We start from the raw sequence: 22,705 nt of genomic DNA, 5'->3' as shown, positions 1-22,705 counted from the left end.
TCTCCCTCGTACACATTTTTAGTCGTTGTCCAGGCATTGTGATACTTATGTAAACAGTATGTGATATCTTAGGCAGAATCAGAATTTTAAGGTAAGAATACTTAGAGTTATATATGTTTCAAACTTTCAAACTGGACATTTTACATGTCCATTATATAACTAATTAAATTTTCAAAAAGACAATACCTGTCTTTAATATGGATGATGCTCTAGCATTTTTTTTTCTTTTTTTTTTGGAGACAGGGTCTCACTTTCTCCCAGGCTGGAGTGAGTGGTGCGATCATGGCTCACTGCAGCCTCAGCCTCTTAGGGTCGAGAGATCCTCCCACTTCAGCCTCCCAAGTAGCTGGGACCACAGGTGTACAACACGACGCCCAGCTAACGTTTAAAATTTTTTGCAGAGACAGGACCTCCCTCTGTTGCTCAGGCTGGTCTGGAATTCCTGGGTTCAAGTGATTCTCCTGCTTCATCCTCCCAAAGTGCTGTGATTGCAGGCATGTGCCACTGCCTGGCCCCATATAAGTGGGATGATGACTTTAGCCTAGGAGTTCCACACCAGCCTGAGTAACATAGCCAAACACCCTGTCTCTACAAATCTAAAAACATTAACTGGTCATGGTGACACCTTCCTGTGGTCCAGCTACTCCAGGAGGCTGAGGCAGGAGGATAACTTGAACCCAGGAGTTGAGGCTGCAGTGAGCTCTGGTCTTGTCATTACGTTCCAGCCTGGGTGACCGAGTGAGACCTTGTCTCTTAAAAAAAGTTACTGGCTACCCGATTATTCATAGGAAAAAAACCTGAACTCTGATCTAAACCTCATACCTCGTACAAAAATTGACTCAAAATGGATCAAGGACTAAAATGGAAAATGGAAAATGAAGAGAGGAGCTGGAGACTGGGAGAAACTATTTGCAAATCACATATCTGATAAAGGACTCATATCTATAATATATTAAGAACTATCAAAATTCAGCAGTGAAACCAAATCATCTACTTTGAAATGAATAAAAGACCTGAAGAGACATTTCAGATAACATACAAGCACATGAAAAGATGTTCAACATCATGAGCGGTCAGAAAAAATGCACACTAAAGCCACGTGACTATACACCTATCAGAATGCCTAAAATAAAAAGTAGTAACTAGACCAATGCTGGTGAGGATGCGGGGAAACGGGATCACTCACACTTGGCTGGTGAGAATGGAAGATGGTACAGCCATTCTGGAAAACAGCTTGACAGTTTCTTAAAAAACTAAACGTGCAATTGCCATAGGAAGCAGCACTCACATTCATGGGCAGTTATCCTAGAGAAATGAAGACTTAGGTTCACACAAAAGCCTTTATGTATCTGTTCATAGCGGCATTATTTATAAAGGCCAGAAACTGGAAACAGCCCGGAGACTGCTCAGCAGGTAAATGGTTAAACAAACTGGTCCACTCAGGCCCCAGATACCACTCTGCAGTAGTTCATGACATCCTTGTTCATCCGTCTTTCAAACTAGAAACCACTATCATCCTTAATCCCCTTTTCTCCATCCTGGGTCTGAGTGGACTTCATTTTGCATTTCTCTCCAATGCATTTTCCCTCTGTCCTTTCTGGTTGTGCCTCATGCGTCATTTGAACTGTTGTAAAGGCCACCGAATTGTTTCTCTTTCTCATCATGGAATCCTTTCCACACTTCATGCCCCGCATTGCCATTGGAACAATCTTTCCAAAACATGAACAAACTAACTTAAAAGAAATACCCCAGGTAGCCTTCCAAATAAGTCTAAGCTTTCTGTTAGAAGTTTTACTTCTTGTCTATAGGGAACCCCAGGACTGTAGAGAGACGGATTTGCTGTCTGCATTTTAAGATCAGGCAGAAATCCCTGGAGGGGCCCATGTGGAATAATGGTACAAATACTGGTTCTAGAATCAGAAGCCCTCATATCCTGGTTCTAACACTAGCTGGATGTTCTTGGGAAAGTTTTGGTTTCAAACCTCAGTATGAGGAAGTATACTCAAGGGATCACACAAGGCTGCTGGGAGGAGCGGATGAGGGACGTGGTGAACATGCTGTGTAATCCGTGAAGCACGTCGTATGTGTGAGAACTGGAGCTGTGTGGATAGCGGTTCTGGAATCATTGTATGAAAACGATGGAAAGCACATTCGTAGTTCTGCCTGATGATACCACTGGGCACCTGTGTTGTACATGCCTGCAACATGGGTAAGACCCGAGTCAGTACAGCTCACAGTCTGGTTTTCATGCAGTTAGAAAGGCCGAGAGGACCCTTCCCCCCTCCAGCTGTCGGAAGGAGGCGGCGGTCTCCTGCCTATATTTGGTGGGATTGTCTGTGGCTCCCTGGGGACAAGAATACAGGGAGTGGGGGAAGAAAGCCGGCCTGACTGCTCTCTAGTCAGCCTTCCCCCAGGGAGTAGTGGAGGGGTCATTTCATGGTAACTTGCCATGTCTTTCTTAAGCCATCTGCTCTTAGAAATGACCAGCATGACAAGTAAAAGACCCATTAGAGACAGATGGGCTGTGTGTCCTGTGCGTTTATGGCTTTGTGGCCTCAGAGCTGCCAGGACTTCATAGCTTTCTGGGGAATGCTGGGTCAGCCAAGGGGCTGAAAATAGTGAGAGGAAGAAAATTCCCCCTTGCTGCTCTGGTCTGGGAATGATGACTGAGGAGAGCGGCATGGAGGGCCCAGTCGTGGGGACCCTCTCAAGCACGCCCTCACGATAGTGGGAATGCGGGTCTCCACCTCCCTAGGTCTCTGTGAGTTTTGTCTATCACATACTCACCTCCAGCAGGGATGTCTATGGTGATGAGATGAGGGAGCATCACAGCACATGTGGCACTTAGTAGGCTTGTGGTGTGTGGACACTGGCATCAGTGGAACAGGAGACTGGGCGCTGCGTGTGGACGCACTCACGTGCTGGTGGCATGGGTGGACAGAGGAGGGAGGGATGCTCTGCAGTTCTCCTGTTGGTCTGTCACCCCCGCTGTTGTGAGCAGAATCCGTGAGTGTATACTGTTGCCCCAGTCAACTTGGTAGGCTGATTGCTCAATTTTCTGCTTCCACTTTTGATTTCTTAAGAATGGAAAAAGGAATACTTCAGTGACTTTTCTGGTTGATGGCATACATTCCTTGATATCACCTTAAGGGTTTTTAATTTCTATGTATTTTGAATGTTGGAGCTTGCCTGACTTCTGTGTTTTTATACCTCACCCTCTCTCGTAACTGTTGGCCACACCAGGACCAGAGATAAGTGACCAGACCGATTAATAGCAGGGCTAGGACTGGAATTCCCCAGGCTTTTAATGCCCAGCAGGCTCTGTTTTCTGTATTGCACTGCTCTTCCCTATTTCAACACTATCCTGTTAGGACAGTGGATGTGAAATGTAGCTGGGCACTTTTGGGGGTGTGCTAGGAGTGTGGCAGATGCCTCAGACTGGCATTTTCCCCTGGTTCTGAATTCTCATGCCTCAGAGTCAGTCTCTAGGCTACTGACCGGGAAGATACAGGAAGTTGTTTTGTATGGCAAACTATGCCAGGGCATTTTTTTCACCCGGTAATTTATTTGATTTGGACTGGAATAAATCTCTGATATTGGTTTCTTTGCCAATATTATTAGGGAGTGGAGTCTGACTTGTTAACTTAGCCCGATTCGTAGTGCTTAGAATCTCATTGAGTGTGTGTTGAATTGAGCGGAAGTGTGAGAGCATCTTGGACAGTGGTTTGCAAACCTAGCTGCATCTGGGGGGCTGTGAAAAAAGCATGCGTGCTTACTCCAGACCAGTTGAAATAGAATCTGCAAGAATAGAGCCTGGGCAGCTATAGTGCTGTTAAAAACCCCCAGGTGTTTCGGATATACCGTAAAGGTTGAGAACCACTGCTCCACAGTGAATTGGAGGCCTGGATCATGGATGTGCCCTGTGCTTTCACCAGCTTAGAATGGTTCTTGTGCTTTAGAACTGTGAAAAACATGTTATGCAAACAAATGTGGAAATAGCCAAATGCCACATCCTGTTACTATCTGCCATGAAGTATATTTATCAGTTATTCACTCTATTCTGATCTCTACCCATTCCACCGTTTCTTCACGGAACAATAATTTAACAGTTGGTTATGCAGAACCAGAGTAAGTCTAGTTTGATTGGCGGGAAACGATTTTGGGTATGAAGTACTCTTTAGGCATTTATTGAACTTTTGTTTGTATCACCTCTGTGCTGGACCATTTATAAATATTACTTCTTTAAGCAAGGCCTATGGAGTCAGGCTGCCTGGGTTTTGCTAACTAGCCGTGTCATTTGGGGCAAGTTTTTAAGCTTATATAAACCTGACTTTCATCTATGAAATGGGATGACAAGGGGTCATTATCATCTCACAGGATCGTGCAAATGTGTGTGTAAAGTGCTTAGTTTGGTGCCTAACACATAGCAACTACTCAGTAAAGTTATTATTACACCATCATCATCATATTTAAATGTAAATATTAAGAGTTAATAAATTTGCAAAAGGTACTATACCCTTACCCCTTGAACCAAAGACTACTTTAGTTTTAAGTGGTTGGGTTAATTTATCACTTAAATATTGGCCTCTTGAGTACCTTGAGTTTCAATTGAACGTAGCCAGAGGATTTCATAATTAGACCGTTGCCTCTGGGAGTTGGAGCTGTGTTTGGTTTCACTTCCTACACTAAGCATGTGGCTGTACGCACCTTTATGGTGACTTCTGGTACTGGGGAATCAAAGCTTCATTCGCTTCTTTGGAGGAGATGATCTTATGCTATACGAGGCACTCAGACTTCCTTAACTATGTACCATCCAGACAAGACCAGGTGCTTCCCATGGCAGCCTGTTCTTTTCTTAGCTCTCTCATCAATCTAGCCTGTTCCTTCTATTCCTCTTTATACTAGAACTTCTCTTTGAACAAGGAATGTTGTTTTGTCACTGCTAGGTCCCCAGCAATTAGTAATGCCTAACACATACTAGGTGCCTCCTGAATGTGAATAGGTGATAATCTAGCAGAACACAAGATAAATCTGTGGGTTGAGATTTAAGCTGTGTGGTATGAATGCTGCATTGGCAAACTTATTAAATCAATTTTCTTAATACAAGTTTAACATGTCTTAGTAACTGACTTAGTTCAGTAATCATTTACTGAGTGTCTTTTAGGTCAGACAGTGGGAACAGAAAGGTAATAATATATAATTCCTGCCTCATGCGCAGGAAGTCTAGTGCGATGGATAGACACGTGCCAATGGCTGCCATGGAATATGGTGAGTATTAAGATAAAGGGGCACCCTGTGTGCCCTGGGGGCATAGAGCAGGGCTTGTGTTCTGGGAACATGGGCTCCATTTGAAAACACAATTTAAATTCATTTTCTTTTTCCTTTTTTTTTTTTGAGACAGAGTCTTGCTGTGTTGTCCAGGCTCGAGTACAGTGATGTGATCTTGGCTCACTGCAACGTGCTCCCCCCAGTTTGAAGCAATTCTCATGCCTCAGCCTCCCGAGTAGCTGGGATAACAGGTGTGCGCCACCACGCCCGGCTAATTTTTGCATTTTTAGTAGAGATGGAGTTTCACCATGCTGGCCGGGCTGCTCTTGAACTCCTGACATCAGGTGATCCTCCCGCCTCGGCCTTTCAAAACTCTGATATTATAGGCATGTATGTGTTCACCCTTTTAAATATCTGTGGGTAGCACTTAACTTTAAATGGGTACTTTTTAAACTATTGAATGACTTTAGTATGGATTGAATGACTTTGCTTGGGCCTCGTTTTTAATTTCCTTCATTAGAGGGGGGAAAAAATGCAGGTTGAATATCCCTCATCCAAACTGCTTGGAACCAGAAGTGTCTCAGATTTTTAAAAATATTTTTGGATTTTTGAATATTTGTATTATACTTGCTGGTTGAGCATCCTGAATTCAAAAGTCCAGAATCTGAGCTGCTCCAATGAACATTTTGTTGAGCATCGCGTCAGCACTCAAAAAGTTGTGGATTTTGGAGTTTCTGGTTAGGGAGACTCATCCTATATAGGTGTTGGATTGTTGCAGGAGTTCTGGACCAGTGGTTAGGTGACTAGGCTTTGGTTTTCACTTTGTTACTAAACAGGCTGTTTTCTTCCATAAGCTCAGCTTTAGATCACCCGGTTGTCAAAGAAGGGGATGGGCCATCTATCCCCGTTTAAGGCTTCTGTTAGTTCTGACTTGGAGACACCTGGCTTCAGTTCATCTTCCTTACGAGTGAATAAAGAATATGGGAATTTTGAAATTGTTAGTCAACAGTTACAGGGTTGTTGCAGCCTGGTTTTGGGTAAAGGTCATCTTTAGTGAGCCCGGGGAGAAGCACTGGTTTAGCTGTCAGCTGAGTGGGGTAAGCGGTCCTCTTAATTTTCCTCTGTTTTAGTGAAAGCATTGTTAAGGGTCACAGCGTGAGTGGAGCTGGCAGGACAGAGGAGGGGAACTCACTGTTACAGGTTATATTGAATGTCTTTTCAGTCACTAAATGCTTTTTATGATATGCTTTTCAGGATTTCAGTGTTGTATGATTTCTCTGTGTTAAGCACAAGAAATTTAACATCAACAAAAAAGAATGCTCTTTCTTTTCTTTTTCTTTGAGGTGGAGTTTCGCTTTTGTTGCCCAGGCTGGAGTGCAGTGTCATGATCTCAGCTCACTGTAACCTCGGCCTCCAGAGTTCAAGCGATTTTCCTGCCTCAGCCTCCTGAGTAGCTGGGATTACAGGTGCCCGCCAGCATGCCCGGCTAATTTTTGTATTTTTAGTACAGACGGGGCTTCGCCATATTGGCCAGGCTGTTCTTTTTTTCTTTTTTAGACGGAGTCTCCCTCTGTCGCCCGGCCTGGAGTGCAGTGGCCGGGTCTCAGGTCACTGCAAGCTCCGCCTCCCGGGTTTACGCCATTCTCCTGCCTCAGCCTCCCGAGTAGCTGGGACTACAGGCACCCGCCATCTCGCCTGGCTAGTTTTTTGCATTTTTTTTTTAGTAGAGACGGGGTTTCACCATGTTAGCCAGGATGGTCTCGATCTCCTGACCTCGTCATCCGCCCGCCTCGACCTCCCAAAGTGCTGGGATTACAGGCTTGAGCCACCACGCCCGCCCCTCTGTTCTTGAACTTCTCACCTCAGGTGATCCTCTTGCCCCGGCTTCCCAAAGTGCTGGGATTATAGGCATGAGCCGCCACGCCCGGCCTTGAACGTTCTTTCTATGGGAATCTACAAAAGCCAGCTTTTGAGTCTAGTGACAGAAAACCTCTTCATTGTTTAGCTGTGCTGTGAGCTTTGAGGGCTTCAAGCCCAGCTGAAAAAGCTGTAGTATTTTATGTCAGTTGGCTGTCTTAGAGAACTTAATGAGCACTGGGCTGGAGTGATACTGTCAGAGTTCACGAGCTGTTTGAGGCTCTCGAAGCCTAGATACTGGGGTTGCCCAAATACATCGGCTGGACTCACTATTTCTCTCGGGAGTAAGGGTGTGGAAAATGCTGTGTTATGAATGGTAAGAATGATTTCATACGTTTGTATTTTGCTTCGTAATTCACAGAGAATTTTAAAATCCATTATCTGATTTTATTCCCTCAGCAGTTCTGTGAAAAAGGCAGAGCAGTTTTCATATCTTCTGTTTTCCTGTGATTCTCTTGTGGCTCACAGAAGCTAAGAGCCTTCACCAAGGTCATAGGGTGAATGAGTCGCAGAGCTGGGAGTAGAGGCTCAGGCTTCTAGGGACCCTGTTTCTTCCTCGAATAGCTCGCTCTGGTGGCGCTATGCTCAGGTAACTGCACATGCTCGGTTTGGTCTTTTGTAAATCCCTGCCCCATTTCGGGGGAGGTTCTTGGGAGGCTTCTATTCATTTTGAAGCATTTCAGTATCTTGTCCTCTCTCCCTCCTCCCAGATGCATGGGCATTTCTGCAGGCCCCTAGGCTGGCCCTTGTGCGTGGGGCCGTCTCCTGCCTCCACGTTGTTTACATGCCCCTTCTGAAGGTGCTCTTCCCCACATGGAGCCCCCTCGTGCCTGCCTCCACACTGCAGGCTGTTCTGTAAATGTTACTGACTCAGCATCGTTGTTTTCTAGAAATGGGACGGGCTATGGATGCCAAGTTCTTTTCTGTGTGAAGACTGCGATTGTATCATCTTGCCTTCCCCGTGTGTGCTCCTTGAGGGTGTCTCTGTGCTGCGGTCATCTGTGTTCCCTAGGGTGTCTCCCTTGGAGTCCCGGCCGTAGCAGACATGCAGTCAGTGCTCATGGCCTAAATGAGAGGAAGGCCAGCAGAGCCATTAAATCTGGAAAATGACAAGTGAGGAAAAGGAATTTTTATTTAAGGAATGTGAAAAAGAAATCTTTTTAGAAAAGTTAACCTGTTTCTCAGCTGGAGTTGAATTTCAGCTCAGAAAAGCAGCTGTGTGCCCAGAGAGCTTTGGGATTTCAGTTTGTGACAGATGAATTGAATTTGTTTTTGTGGTTTTATTAGGCTTTTCTCCCAAATGGAATAGATTTTTCTATAAAAGTCACACTTCCTTTTTGAGAAATGTAACACTAATTTATGGGATGGTCTCCCAAAAGATTACCTGCCAGGAACCAAACACACTGCCTCAGACTCACGGCCCCTGGTTTCTGCCTGTGCAGCTGCAGGGCAGAGAGGCACGCTCGAGCTGAAATCAATATGCATGTCTGCATCTTCTCTTTCTTTACTGCTGTTCCGTCTCTGAGCCGGCCTGCCTTCAACGTCTAGGAGCTTGGTGTGTGTAGATACATTACAGTATGGAGGAGGGATATGGTGTTGCAACAGCCAGGAGACTCGCTGAAGTCTCTGTTCTCTTCCTGCTCACTTCTCTGACTTTGTATAAGTCACCTTTGTAGGACTGTGCACAGTGACTTACACCTGTAATCCCAGGACTTTGGGAGGCTGACCTGGGAGGATCTCTTGAGCCCAGAGTTTGGAACCAGTCTGGGCAACATGGTGAAACCCCATCCCTAGAAAAAATAAAAATTAAAAAATTAGCCAGATGTGGTGGCTCATGCCTGTAATCCCAGCTAGTGGAGAGGCTGAGGTGCGGGGATCACTTGAGCCAGGGAAGTCGAGGCTGCAGTGAACCATCATCACACCACTGCACTCCAGCCTGGTCAGAGCAAGACCTTGTCTCAAAAAACACACAAACAAACAAAAACCCATTTGTAATAGTGGCAGTTGTTAACTTTTGAAAGTTTGGAGAAAAGTTCCTAAATAACATGTGACCATGGACAACTTACTTAGCCTTTCTCTGCCTTAGTTTCTTCATCTATGAAAAATGAGAGAATATGGTACTGATCTTACAGGATTTCAACGAGAACCAAACGAGATCAAACTCAGAGCCTGGCACGTCGTGAGTGCGCACTCAATGTTATTATTTCAACATTTTAGAGGAAAAAGAATGCTAATGGGTCATTATGGATAAACAGAGTCTATCACTGGCGTTACTCATGGTATTGGAAGGAGCTTGAATTCCATATAGTGTGATGGAGAAAGTATTTTGGACATTGGCAGTATTTATTCAAAGAACAAAGGACGTGTCTGTCCTGTATGGAGAGCCGTTTCCGCTTGTTTCTTTAAATGCTATGGGAAAAGCAGTCGACCCTGTGCTCTCTGCCGGACAGCTTCAGTCTCCACGTATTGATTTGGGCAATTGTCGCTCACTGTCATCATGGCAGCAGCAATTGAAGGGACAGCTTGTCTTGATTTTGCATGTTTGTGCTCTTTATAGACAATTAAGACATGGAAGCCTGTTTATGGCAAGCTGGCAAATTCAGCAAAACATGGAAAAACCTGTTAGCACAGTTTGCACGTGCACAGACACAGAGCAGCCAAATGAACACACACGTTTTCATATATTTGAAAAACTCAAAAGAAAAAAGAAAAGAGGCTGGGCGTGGTGGCTCAAGCCTGTAATCCCAGCACTTTGGGAGGCCGAGACGGAAGGATCACGAGGTCAGGAGATGGAGACCATCCTGGCGAACACTGTGAAACCCCGTCTCTACTAAAAATACAAAAAACTAGCTGGGCGAGGTGGCGGGCGCCTGTAGTCCCAGCTACTCAGGAGGCTGAGGCAGGAGAATGGCGTAAACCCGGGAGGCGGAGCTTGCAGTGAGCTGAGATCCGGCCACTGCACTCTAGCCAGGGCAACAGAGCAAGACTCCATCTCAAAAAAAAAAAAAAAGAAGAAAAACAAAAGACATTAAACCATTGCCCAGATGGCTTATAGAGCTAGAGCTTTTTCCTTGAAGTACATGAGTATGGCTGTCAGACATCTGAAACCCGAAGCCATCTTAAAACATCATTTTGATGCTACCCCCTACTCGCCCTTTTTTTCCATTTGTAAGGGACAAGGATCCAGGAAGGACAGTATCAGCTTACAAAGGCTTTTGTTATAATTTATGGTTCATGTTCTTTCTTTTGGTGTCTTATTCTCTGTTTACATTTTATTTTTATTCTTTGGAGACAGAGTCTTTCTCTGTCACCCGGCTGGAGTGCAGTGGTGTGATCTCGGCTCACTCCAACCTCTGCCTCCCAGGTTCAAGGGATTCTTGTGCCTCAAATTCCTGAGTAACTGGGATTACAGGCGTGTGCCACCACGTCCAGCTAATTTTTATGTTTTTAGTAGAGACAGGGTTTCACCGTGTTGGTCAGGGTGGTCTTGAACTCCTGAACTCAGGTGATCTGCCTGCCTCAGTCTCCCAAAGAGCTGAGATTACAGGTGAGAGCCACAGCACCCGGCCGCTGTTTCCATTTTGTAACGCTAGCGTCACCCCAGTGTAGGGTGACTAGGGGTATTCTTCTTTCCTGTTTCCTGGTGTATTTTCCTCTACAGCATTGATCACTCTTTAACATACTTTTTGTTATGTTAAAACAAAAATATATGTTCCCTGTTATATCACCAGTGCCTGGCACGTAGATAATTAGTCAACATTTGTTGAATGAATGAATGAATGAATGGGCTGAAAGAACCTTATTCTTCTTTCTTCTGTCACTTCACACCAAATGCTTTTGGAAAATGCTTGTGAACAGGGATCATAAGCAGGAGAGGTTACACACATTGCTGTGGGATACCCCATCATCCTCAGATACTTGTCTGGAAGGAGATGGAGTACTTGAGTAGAAATGATACAAGATAACTTCTTCAGGAAATCAGCCAAGTGTCACCGCTTTTCACATAGGCGTGTGATATTTGCATATGTGTGTATGAAGAGCTGTCGTGGCCTAGAATCACGGGCCTTTAGATCCCTTGTACAGATAGAACAGTAAAGGCCGAGGCCCAGGAGTGCTGCAGGCCACCAAGGTAGAGTCCCTGTCTGCCCTTCTCAGTGTCCGGTCACTTCTCACTGCACTCCCCTCTTTACTGCTAAAGCCACCTTCCCTGATTCTGAATGTGTAACCATGAGGGAGAAAATGTACTCCAGGCTCACAGTTTGTGGAGAAAAAACCCAGCAGCTGAAAATAATGTTCACAAAGTTTGTACCAAGAACAAGTGGCCATTTCTATCATGTCTTTAAATGTCCCTGTTTCTCATACATTTTATAAACAAGACAGTAGAAGGAGATTCAGGAACAGCAACGTTAGAACAAGGGGGGAAAAATCAAACCTAGAGCACTCCAGTTTCTGTTTTCTTCTCAGTTTAGGGCTGAGGCACTTTAGCTTCCTGTCTAAGGGACCACTCAAATCTGATTAGAAGCCATTGTGGGCTGGTAATTTTCCATAATTTTAGGAAGAGAGATGCTGCACCAACTCTGTTCTCTAAAAGCAGGCTTATTAATTTTAAATTTGCATGGGAGGAGAAGCAGATGGCGAGGTGGGATAAGCGTTCAGATGCTTCGTCATTGATAGCTTTTTACTTCCGCGTATCACATGGGGATTTGGAACCCGGGAAGCCCACTGAGAACTGATGATTATCTGTCCCCTAAACAGCTGGGATCTTTTTCATCCTGAGCTCAGAAAGATTGCTCCTACTGCAGCCAGGGAAGACAGGTTGTTGGCTGGTTAGAAATCATGGTAGGTTATTTTCTCCACCCACAGTTCGCAGTTGGAAAGCAGAGCTATGAAAAAGTTGTCTTCTCTGTTGTATTTCAAATCTGGGTGTTTAAAAAATTATGAAAACAAATTAGGCATTTCTTTAATGGTAGTTGTGTGTGTTCTTGATGCGAATGAGAGGTGAATTCCCTTGTGAAATCCCTGGGACTTTATAGGAAAAATGTGAGCCTTAGAACCGAAGTTGGTTTTCTTTTTTTTTTTTTTTTTTTGAGACGGAGTCTCGCTCTGTGGCCCAGGCTGGAGTGCAGTGGCCGGATCTCAGCTCACTACAAGCTCCGCCTCCCAGGTTTACGCCATTCTCCTGCCTCAGCCTCCCAAGTAGCTGGGACTACAGGCGCCCGCCACCTCGCCCAGCTAGTTTTTTGTATTTTTTGGTAGAGACGAGGTTTCACCGTGTTAGCCAGGATGGTGTCGATCTCCTGACCTCGTGATCCGCCCATCTCGGCCTCCCAAAGTGCTGGGATTACAGGCTTGAGTCACCGCGCCTGGCCCCCCGAAGTTGGTTTTCTAGATGATCATGTAGACATGATGGTGAACACTAGACAAAGATGTTGATTGAAATGATTTTGAAAAACTTTGTCTGAGTTCAGATTTTACACCAATATTTAGAAAATAAGCAAAAGAACTTGGAGGAATGTTCTCAGGCATGCAGTTCAGCCCCCTGCCCACATTGTCATAAAATCCGAGTGTGTGTACAGGGAGGTGCATTCCTTTCTGTTCTCATCACAGGTCCTTTCCTGGCTCTGCACCTGCCTGTCATACGCGTCCCTGTGAAGAGACCACCAAACAGGCTTTGTGTCAGCAATAAAGCTTTTTAATCACCTGGGTGCAGGCGGACTGAGTCTGAAAAGAGAGTCAGCAAAGGGAGATAAGGGTGGGGCCATTTTATAGGATTTGGGTAGGTAAAGGAAAATTACAGTCAAAGGGGGGTTGTTCTCTGGTGGGCAGGAGTGGGGGGTCACAAGAATCTCATTGGGGGAGCTTTTTGAGCCAGGATGAGCCAGGAAAAGGAATTTCACAAGATAATATAATCGCTTAAGACAAGGACTGGCCATTTTCACTTCTTTTGTAGTAGAATGTCATCAGTTAAGGTGGGACAGCGCATTTGCACTTCTTTTGTGATTCTTCAGTTACTTCTGGCCATCTGGGCATATACGTGCAAGTCACAGGGGATGGGATGGCTTGGATTGGGCTCAGAGGCCTGACGTTGCCCTCTTCCCTACCTTCCCTACCTTTTCCCTCCTGTGCAGCTCTCTCACAAAGTGAATGGCCTCACCCACAGCTTCTCTGCAGCTGCATCAGACTGTGGTGACAGGAATGGTGGCTGCTGCGGGGCGTGCTGTCTCCAAGGAGCCCAGTCTTGCTTGATGCTGCAGCCTGGTGATCATTTTGCATGAAAAGTATGTAATTCTACAGAATGAAAGCCAACATGCTGGGGATGGGGCGTCTTTATCACGGTGCTCTGCATATTTTAATCTTGGGTAGAAAGTACGGAAAAGTATGTGATACCTGTGGTTTGATGTCAGAAGGACGTTGTGAACTTGATGTGGACTGAGGATGTTAAGGTGCAACAGGCACCCTGGCTTCATTAAATGAGACTTCCCCATCTCCCTGCCAGGCATGCACAGGTGTATGGCCACATTTTATGTGTTATTCTTATCTAGAGTGCACCTTGTTGTCATGCTTAAAGCTACATGATGATATTCTGCCTCATAGAGTAGGTCCCAAACCACATTCAACACAGAAATGTACTCTTGCTATTATACATAGAAAGTGCTTTCATATACCAAGTGGGAGAGCAGTCCTAAAATCTGGGCTGGAATCACAGAAGGAAGGCTTTGGAAAGCAACACATTCCCTAGTCCAAAGCTGGTTTTTGATGAACCTAGAAACAGGACCAAGACAAGTGAATTTGCCTAAGGCCGTGACAGTGTCTCACGGCAGCATTTGAACCTAACAGTTTCTTGATCTATTTCTTTAAATGATTAGTCATGCTTCCTCTGATTCCTGTATAAACATATTCCTCATTCATTCTTTTGTTTCAGTGAATTATTGCGGTGCTACCACCTAACAGTATTTGAGTCAAAATGTGGCAGTGTTTATCCCTTTCCAAGGTTTTTAGTTGCACGCTTTTTCAAAGTTGTGCTTACAGTTTCTTGTTGGTTGCAAGGTGTCCTTTCAGAAGCCAATCGTGTGGGTGTATTTGTGTTGATTGTTGGAGGTAGTTTGGTTAGAACCTACTTTGAGTGGCTGGTGTGGACCTGGGGCACAGTGACAACTGCCTGCTTCATGGGCAGAGATGAAGTAATTGCTTCCTGGGAAGTACCATCCTCCTGGCCACACTCTCCAGCCCATTTCGGCTGTGTTGGTTTCCTCACATCTGCACGTTTCTGGCTTCATGTGAGTCTCGTTTATTTGAGCATATGACTTCAGGCTGTGGGGAAGAATGGCCATTTTAGCACAGAGATGCACACAAAGGAACAACTGGCTAAATGTGAGTGAAGACATTCTTAGGGGGATTTCATTTCTTTTATTCTGTAACAGGCAGTCTGGGAAGCATTCTGGACATGTGGCCTGCACTGTCACAGTTCCTCCTCGCAGGATCGCAGATGTTTGGAGATTGTAGTGATAACCGTTATCATTGAGAATGTCATTCTCGCAGGCTCTAATAAGTCAGGATTTATTCAGTGTTAATTTGTTAAAGACAACTGTATTTCTAGCCGAATCCATGTTAGACGTTTCTCCTGGCAGTGTTGCTGGGGCTATTCCCATGGCTTAGTCTTAGGGAAGCGCACGCCTTTGAATACTGCTGAAGCTGTGAGTACCCAAAGCGCACCGGAGTACTTTTGCCATATGGGGTGTTAGTCACTGATACACGTCTCAGTCAGACCTGATGGATTCTTGAGCCCTTCCTTTTTTAATTTTTTAATTTTAATTTAAAGTTTTGTTTTTTAAGAGCACAACCCCTCAGGTGGCCACCATGAATCTCTGCTGTCTTCAGTTGGTTGAAGCCTATTTGCTGTCTCTTGTTCAAACATATTCGAAGCCTGATGATGCTTCCCTCGGTTGTTCTTCTGCTGTGTGACCTCTGCGCCCGCAGGGTTCAAGACTGTCAGAGCTGGGAGCCACCTTCACAACTACCAGGGTTTCCAGAACCTCCTTTATCTAGCCCTGGGGATGGAAGAGATGTCATCAGGGGTGGAGGCTTATTAGGTTTACATGCCATTGATAACGAATGTGGTTTTCTTTTATATAAGGGGAGCTTCTTATAATGCGCTTTAGTAGGGTAAAGAAGCTTTTGAGGTTTGCTTTCTCTGGAAGGATAGTTTGTGATCCTGCCCTTGCTTTCAACAAAAATATAATTTGCATACCAGTGCATGTTGTGTCACTGAGCACTGGCTGACAATGGTTCTTAACTCGTCATTCACTCAGCCACTGTTTCTCGAATGACATGTGTGCCAGCTGTAGTAGGAACTTGCTAAGGCTCTAGGACTAACCCTTATGAAACAAGGGTCCTGGGGGAAGCAAATGCATATAACTATAAACGTTTGTGGGGATATCAGAGGGGGTGACTATAGGTGCAAAACTTCATTCATTCATTGTCCTATCTAGGAGGTTTTGTGTCTTAGCAGCGTGTTCCATAGTAACACATTCCTGTATCAAATTATTCATCATATTATTTTGAAATTCTCTGTTTAGGTATGTATTTTCCCCACTAAGTTTAGAACTGGTTAAGGACAGGCTATGGGGTATGTAATATATGTACACACACACACACATATATATATTACCATTATAAATATACAATATATATTCATATACACACATATATATTTCTCCCTCTCTATATATACACACTACACACACACACATATATATACACACACATATATATGAAATACATACATACATACACACACACACACACACACACTTCTGCCAAGCACAGAAAGTCAAAACTAGGCAAGGGTTCTTTTAGGGTTCATGAAAAAATAGATGTGCTTAGTTGAGAGCGTCCTTAAGTTGCCAGGGGAAAGACAGGATGGATTCACAAAGAGAGATTTTTTTTTTTTCTCCTTTGTTTAACTCTTGAATTCAAAATAATCCAGACTTACGGAAAAGTTGCAAAAATAGTACAGAGAATTCCCGTATGGTCTTCCCTCAGGTTCCCCAAACATTTCACTCCATTTGTACTTTCTTTTTCTCTCTCTGTAGATAGAATTTTTTTTTTCTGAAATGTTTGAGAGTGGAAGGTACAATGCAGGGCAGAGTGAAAGGCAGAAGGAGAGAGGTGGGTTTGGAGGCTTTTTTTTTTTAACCTTCTGAGATGGAGTTTCGCTCTTGTCACCCAGGCTGCAGTGCAATGGCATGATCTTGGCTCACTGTAACCTCTGCCTTCTGAGTTCAAGTGATTCTCCTGCTTCAGCCTCCTGAATAGCTGGGATTACAGGCACCCACCACCATGCTCGGCTAATTTTTTGTATTTTTAGTAGAGGGGTTTCACCACGTTGGCCAGGCTGGTCTTGAACTCCTGACGTCTGATGATCCACCTGCCTTGGCCTACCAAAGTGCTTGGGATTTACAGGCATGAGCCACTGTGCCTGGTGATTGGGAGGCTTTTGCAGTAACCCAGAGCGCTATGATGAGGGCTGGACCTGGTTGGAAATGATGAGGAAGGTGAGATGTGGTTAGGTCTGGCATATATTTTGAAAGGAGAGTTTAGGCCGGGCGCGGTGGCTCAAGCCTGTAATCCCAGCACTTTGGGAGGCCGAGACGGGCGGGTCACGAGGTCAGGAGATCGAGACCACCCTGGCTAACACGGTGAAACTCCGTCTCTACTAAAAATACAAAAAACTAGCCAGGTAAGGTGGCAGCGCCTGTAGTCCCAGCTACTCGGGAGGCTGAGGCAGGAGAATGGCGTGAACCCGGGAGACGGAGCTTGCAGTGAGCTGAGATCTGGCCACTGCACTCCAGCCTGGGTGACAGAGCGAGACTCCGTCTCAAAAAAAAAAAAAAAAAAAAAGAAAGGAGAGTTTAAATGGGTTGGATGACAAGAGCAAGAAAAAGAAGTTTTAAGGATGATGTCAAGGATTTTGGACTGAGTAACTGGAAGACTAGAGATGCTGTTATTGGGATGGGGAAGATTATGGGAGGAGTGGGTTATAGCAGGGGGAATCAAAAGTGCGTTTTGGACATGCTAAATTTCAGGTCCAAAAAGAGATGTTAAGAGGTGTTGGCCGGACACGGTGGCTCACGCCTGTAATTCCAGCACTTTGGGAGGCTGAGGCAGACAGATCACCTGAGGTCAAGAGCTCGAGACTGGCGTGATAATTATTAAAATCGATCATTGATGTTTACTAATTAATCATATTATTGCTGCTAACACCGCAGGGGGTGTACACCTACCTGTGATGTTGTTCCTAATATCCAGGGACAGAGGACATGATCTTAGTTTTAATATAGCAGTAGGTGTACACTCACGCTGTGACACTGATCCTAATATCCAGGGGGTAGAGTATGACATGACTCCCAACATAGCAATGAACGGACAGCCACCCGGTGATATTGCTCCTAATATTCATGGAAGAAGCGTATGATATTACTCCCAATATCACAGGGAGGGTACAGCTCTTCTGTGATGTGGTTCCGAGTATCCAGAGGGGGAGAGGATGATAATAGTTCCAGTATCACAGGCTGTGTTCATCCGCCCTGTGATATTGTTATGAGTATCCTGGGAAGGATATGACTCCCCATAGAGCAGGAGGCGTACATCCAGCCTGGGATATTGTTCCTAATATCCAGGGAGAGGAGAGGCTGATATTACTCCCAATATGGCAGGGGGTGAACATCCACCCTGTGATATTCTTCTTAATATTCCAAGGCTGAGAGGTTGATATGACTCCCGGTATCGCAGACACTGTACACCCCCATGTGATACTCTTCCTGATATCCGGAAGGGGAGAAGATGGTATTAATCCCCATATCGCAGGAGGTGAACACCCACTCTGTGATATCTTTCCTAGTATGCAGGGGGAGAGGGGATAATATTATTCCAATATTGCAGAAGATGTACACGTCCCCCCGTGACATTGTCCTTAATATTCCAAGGCACAGAAGACGATGTTACTCCCAATATCACACAAAGTGTACACCCCCCAGTGATGTTGTTCCCATGATCCAGGAGGGAAGAGGATGATATGACTTTCAACCCCTGCACCCTGCAATGCTCTCACCCTGCAACACCGACACCCAGCTCAACCTGACGTGGGACCAGAGGTGCTGGCTGGGGGTGTTCATTGCTTCTCTTTTCTCTCTTGCCAGAATCAGTAGAGGAAGCTGAGACTGAGAAGCCGCAGGAACAAGGTGGGTTTTGCAGGTGGCTCAGGCTTCCTCTGGTTATGAGCTGGGCCTTGGGGTAACGCCGGGAGAGGTGACAGAGCTGAGTACGGTGGGCATTGGATGCGGCTGTCACCCCTCTGTGGTGCGGGCTGGGGGCTTGGGGGACGTTGACTGAGGTGGGCCCGAACCTCTCATCTACTCTGACACTGGAGGCTGTGCTGTCTCACACTTCTTCCAATGAACATGCTGGCCCCCGCCTGGTCCCCGACCGAGATGGGACATCCTTTCCACTGCTGGGGCCCACATGGAGCTGTGGGTTCCTTTCTCATGACCTGGGGAGAGGCTGCAGCTCGCCCTGTGCTCTGCCTCAGAGATGGGAGGCCACACTGCCCTCAGCGGGTAGCAGAATTCAGAGCCTTAGGTTGCAGGGGCCTCAACTGAGGTCCGTGAAGGGTCTGCTCTTTTCTGAGGGGCTGATTCAGGGATGCCCTCCCGTCTCCGCTCTGGGGCTCTGTCTCTTCCCCTCACACAGGGTCCGCATGTGGACAGCCTGGTGATGTGGACACACCAAGGGCCCTTGGAAGTTCCCTGGGAATGGGATCCATCCCAGTACATTTGGGATGCAGGCACAAGGTCCCAGAGGAGGCCTGGGAAGCCAGTGGGGAAGGGAAGGCTGTAGTAGGTTTAGCCTCGGGGAGGGGGTGGTTCCACCCTCTGCCAAAGTCCCTAGAGCAAAGGCACGTGGCTCTCCAGCTGCCCCAGAGACCAGGGTAGTGGCTGGGAGGGGCTGTGTGCCTCTGCCGGGTGGGGGAGATTTCTTAGCTAATCTAGTGAAGTCAAGTCAGACATTTGCCTCTAAATCATATTTATTAATTTTTTAATTCCAAGGCTTTACAGATGAATAAGGAGACAGTTTGTATTGAAAATAGTTTTTACACGTGAGCTTGAAAAAGAGAGTCGGTTTAAATCTAGTTTTTTCCTTCCCTGTAATGCCTCCTTTCATCCCAGGTTTTCCAACAGGAAATGCGCTCGTTTGCTCACCTCTGGGAGGGGGCTTTGGCTAGGAATCCACCAAAGCCAGCAGGTGCCAGTGGACTGCTTGAGCAGTCTGGGCTTTGTTAACCCTTTAGGAACTGTGGGCTTCGGGTTTTCAGATCATCCAAGGTGAAGGTGGCCACAGGGGCCTGGAAGCTTTCCCATCCTTCCTGCAGGGATGGTCCGTTTCCCTGCACGGAGCTTGGTACCTGGGTACAACATCCCTGTCCTGTGCCTTCGGTGGCTTTACTAATTTTGCGTAGCAGCTTTTGAGCTGATCAATAGCTCTGATTGGCTGTTGAGGATTTCATGGATTCCTGTACCCCCCCGGGGGCCCATATACTGACAGAAGTTACATTTGTAGTTGTAGTGCTGCATACACACGGGTCCAGTTAGAAGGCTTTGATTCTTTCTAAAGGGAAAGACATCTCTGAGGGATCGCTGAGCTGACATAGTCTCCTCAAACCATGCTGTCAGGTGGGCGACAAAGCAGGACAGGAGGGTGATTTCGTAGGAGAGTCGGGCCACGGGCCTGCGTGTTCTCTCTGTCCCCATAGTGCCAGAGTTCCTACGTGCTCCAGGCCCCGGGTTTTCATTGCACATAATTCTCAAGGACTCATGGCAAGCTGCACCAGGGACACAGAGGGCGGGGATGCGGGGACCCTGCCCCCAGTGGACCAAGGACTCACTGCTGGACTCTAATCTCTCTAGGTATTTTTGTGACTCGCTTTTTGGGTCAAAGGTCATCTCAACCCCAGCAGAGGCAGTATGTGCACTCTGGGCTGTTCTTCCTACTATGGTGGCTTTTGTCATCTGACCTCTGCCTGCCCCAAGTCTTCACTCCTGGCCTTCATCTGTCCCCTTAAATGTGACCACAGCAGCCACCTGTGGCTTCTCTCCCACAGAAGACAGAGCCAACTGTGTCACCTGCTTCCCTGGGGCAGGGTTTCAAGGTCTCACGTCCCATATGTGGCCCACTCGGCTTCCCCCGAGCATCCTGACCTGGTGGGGTAACCATGGCCCTGGCCACCCCACCCACAGGGCCTGATGACATTGCTGCAGTCACAGCCCCTCGAGTGTCGGACTTACTGAGAGAGCGGGGAAGGAGCCAGATTCCATGGCGACCCGGGAGACTGGCTCCAGTCTTGGCTTCAGGTTCACAGAAGGAAAATGGGCCAGTGTGCTAGAGCCACGCTTCTCAAAGTGTAGTCCCTGGACCAGCAGAGCAGCATCCATGTCACCTAGGAGCTTGTGGCAAGTGAGAGTTCTGGGGCCTGCCCCAAGCCTGTGGAGCCGGAAGCTTTGGGGGCAAGGGCCGGCAAGCTATACAGACAGGCCTCCGAGTGACTGTGATGCCTGCACACCTTGAGAACCATCGGCCTAGATAGCCTCTGAACACTAACGGCTCCTGGTGCGTCTGGAGAAGACACAGGCCATGTCTGGGAGGCAGGGGAGATGGACTAGCACACTCCTCCTGCCACAGGGCAGCATGGTGCTCGATTCCCTCAGGAGGATGATCTTTATCTTTTCCATGCCGTGTGTGTTCACCCTGGCCCTCCCAGCAGCCTGGGAAGGGCAGAACACTGCACACACAAGAGGGCCGTTCCCAGTCCTCACATGCCAGATTCATCTGTCACCAGACCCACGGGAGGAGGCAGACTGGTTCTAGGAGGATGAGAGCCCTTGTTCTGACACCTGTGTCTGATTTCAGGGCCTACAGATCCACTCTGGACTACACCAAACAAAGTCTGGGGATTTTCATTGACCTCCAGAAGAAAGAGGAGGCGCATGCCTGGCTGCAAGCAGGGAAGATCTACTACATCCTGCGGCAGAGCGAGCTGGTGGACCTGTACATCCAGGTGAGTGGCAAGCGATGCAGGAGGGCCCCTGTGCTGTTCACTCTCTGTCCATGCATCCATCCGTTCATCCTTCCATCATCTATTTACCTGTTCATCCTTCCATCCATCTATCCATCATCCATCCATCCATCATCCATCCATCTGTCCTTTCATCCATCCATCATTCATCCATCCTTTTATCATCCATCTATTCACCCGTCTATCCATCCATTCACCTGTCCATCCACCCATCCATTCATCCTTCCATCATCTATCGGTTTACTTGTTCATCCTTCCATCCATCCGTTCATTATCCATTCATCCATCCATCCATTCTTCCATCATCTTCCCATACACCTGTGGGTCCTTCCATCCATCCATCCATCCATCCATCCATTCACCTGTTCGTCTTTCCACCCATCCATCCATCCTTTTATCATCCATCCATTCACCTGTTCATCCATCCATCCATCCTTCGATCTATCCATCATCCATCCAACTGTTCATCCTTCTATCCATCCATCATCCATCCATCCATCCATGCATCATTCATCTGGTCACCTCTTCATCCATCCATTCACCTGTTTGTCCATCCATTCAGCTGTTCATCCTTCTATCCATCCAACCGTCTTCCATCCATCCATGATCCATCCATTCACCTGTCCATCCATCCATCCTTTTATCATCCATCCATTCACCCGTCCATCCATCCATTCACCTGTTCATCCTTCCCTCCATCCATTCTTCCATCCATCCTTTCATCATCCATCCATTCACCTGTTTATTCTTCCATGCATCCATCATCCATTCATCCTTCCATCATTCATTCACTCGCCTCCTCATCCTTCCATCCATCCATCATCCATCCATTCACCTATGCATCCTTCCATTCATCCATCCATCATTCATCCATTCTTTTATCATGCATCCATTCAGCTACCATGCATCCACCTGTTCATCCGTCCATCCACTCATTCATCCATCCTTCCATCATCCATCCACTGACCTCCTATTCATCCTTCCATCCATCCGTCCGTCCATCTCTCCATCCACCCACTTATCCATCCATCTATCATCCATCCGTCTGTCCATTCATCCATCCATTCACCCGTTCCTCCACCCGTTCCTCCTTCCATCCATCATTCATCCATATATCCATATATCCATCCATCATTCATCCGTCCATCCACTCATTCATCCATCCTTCCATCATCCATCCACTGACCTCCTATTCATCCTTCCATCCATCCGTCCGTCCATCTCTCCATCCACCCACTTATCTATCCATCTATCATCCATCCGTCTGTCCATTCATCCATCCATTCACCCGTTCCTCCACCCGTTCCTCCTTCCATCCATCATTCATCCATATATCCATATATCCATCCATCATTCATCCATCCACCCACCAATCTACCTATTAATCTATCC

General features: G+C 46.5%; 1 long non-coding RNA gene across 1 annotated transcript; it reads left to right on the top strand.

Annotated features, from left to right (window-relative positions):
- Positions 1–2,175: 2,175 nt before the first annotated feature.
- Positions 2,176–21,495, top strand: LOC117089711. Its single transcript, XR_004439717.1, has 3 exons — positions 2,176–2,185; positions 16,350–16,353; positions 21,148–21,495. It is a non-coding gene; the product is annotated as an uncharacterized LOC117089711 (long non-coding RNA).
- Positions 21,496–22,705: the final 1,210 nt, after the last annotated feature.

This window comes from Trachypithecus francoisi, unplaced genomic scaffold (assembly GCF_009764315.1).
Source record: "Trachypithecus francoisi isolate TF-2019V2 unplaced genomic scaffold, Tfra_2.0 Contig00879, whole genome shotgun sequence".
NCBI classification, from domain to species: domain Eukaryota; kingdom Metazoa; phylum Chordata; class Mammalia; order Primates; family Cercopithecidae; genus Trachypithecus; species Trachypithecus francoisi.
Note: the sequence above shows the minus strand (reverse complement) of the source record. Positions and strands in the feature narration are given on the sequence as shown.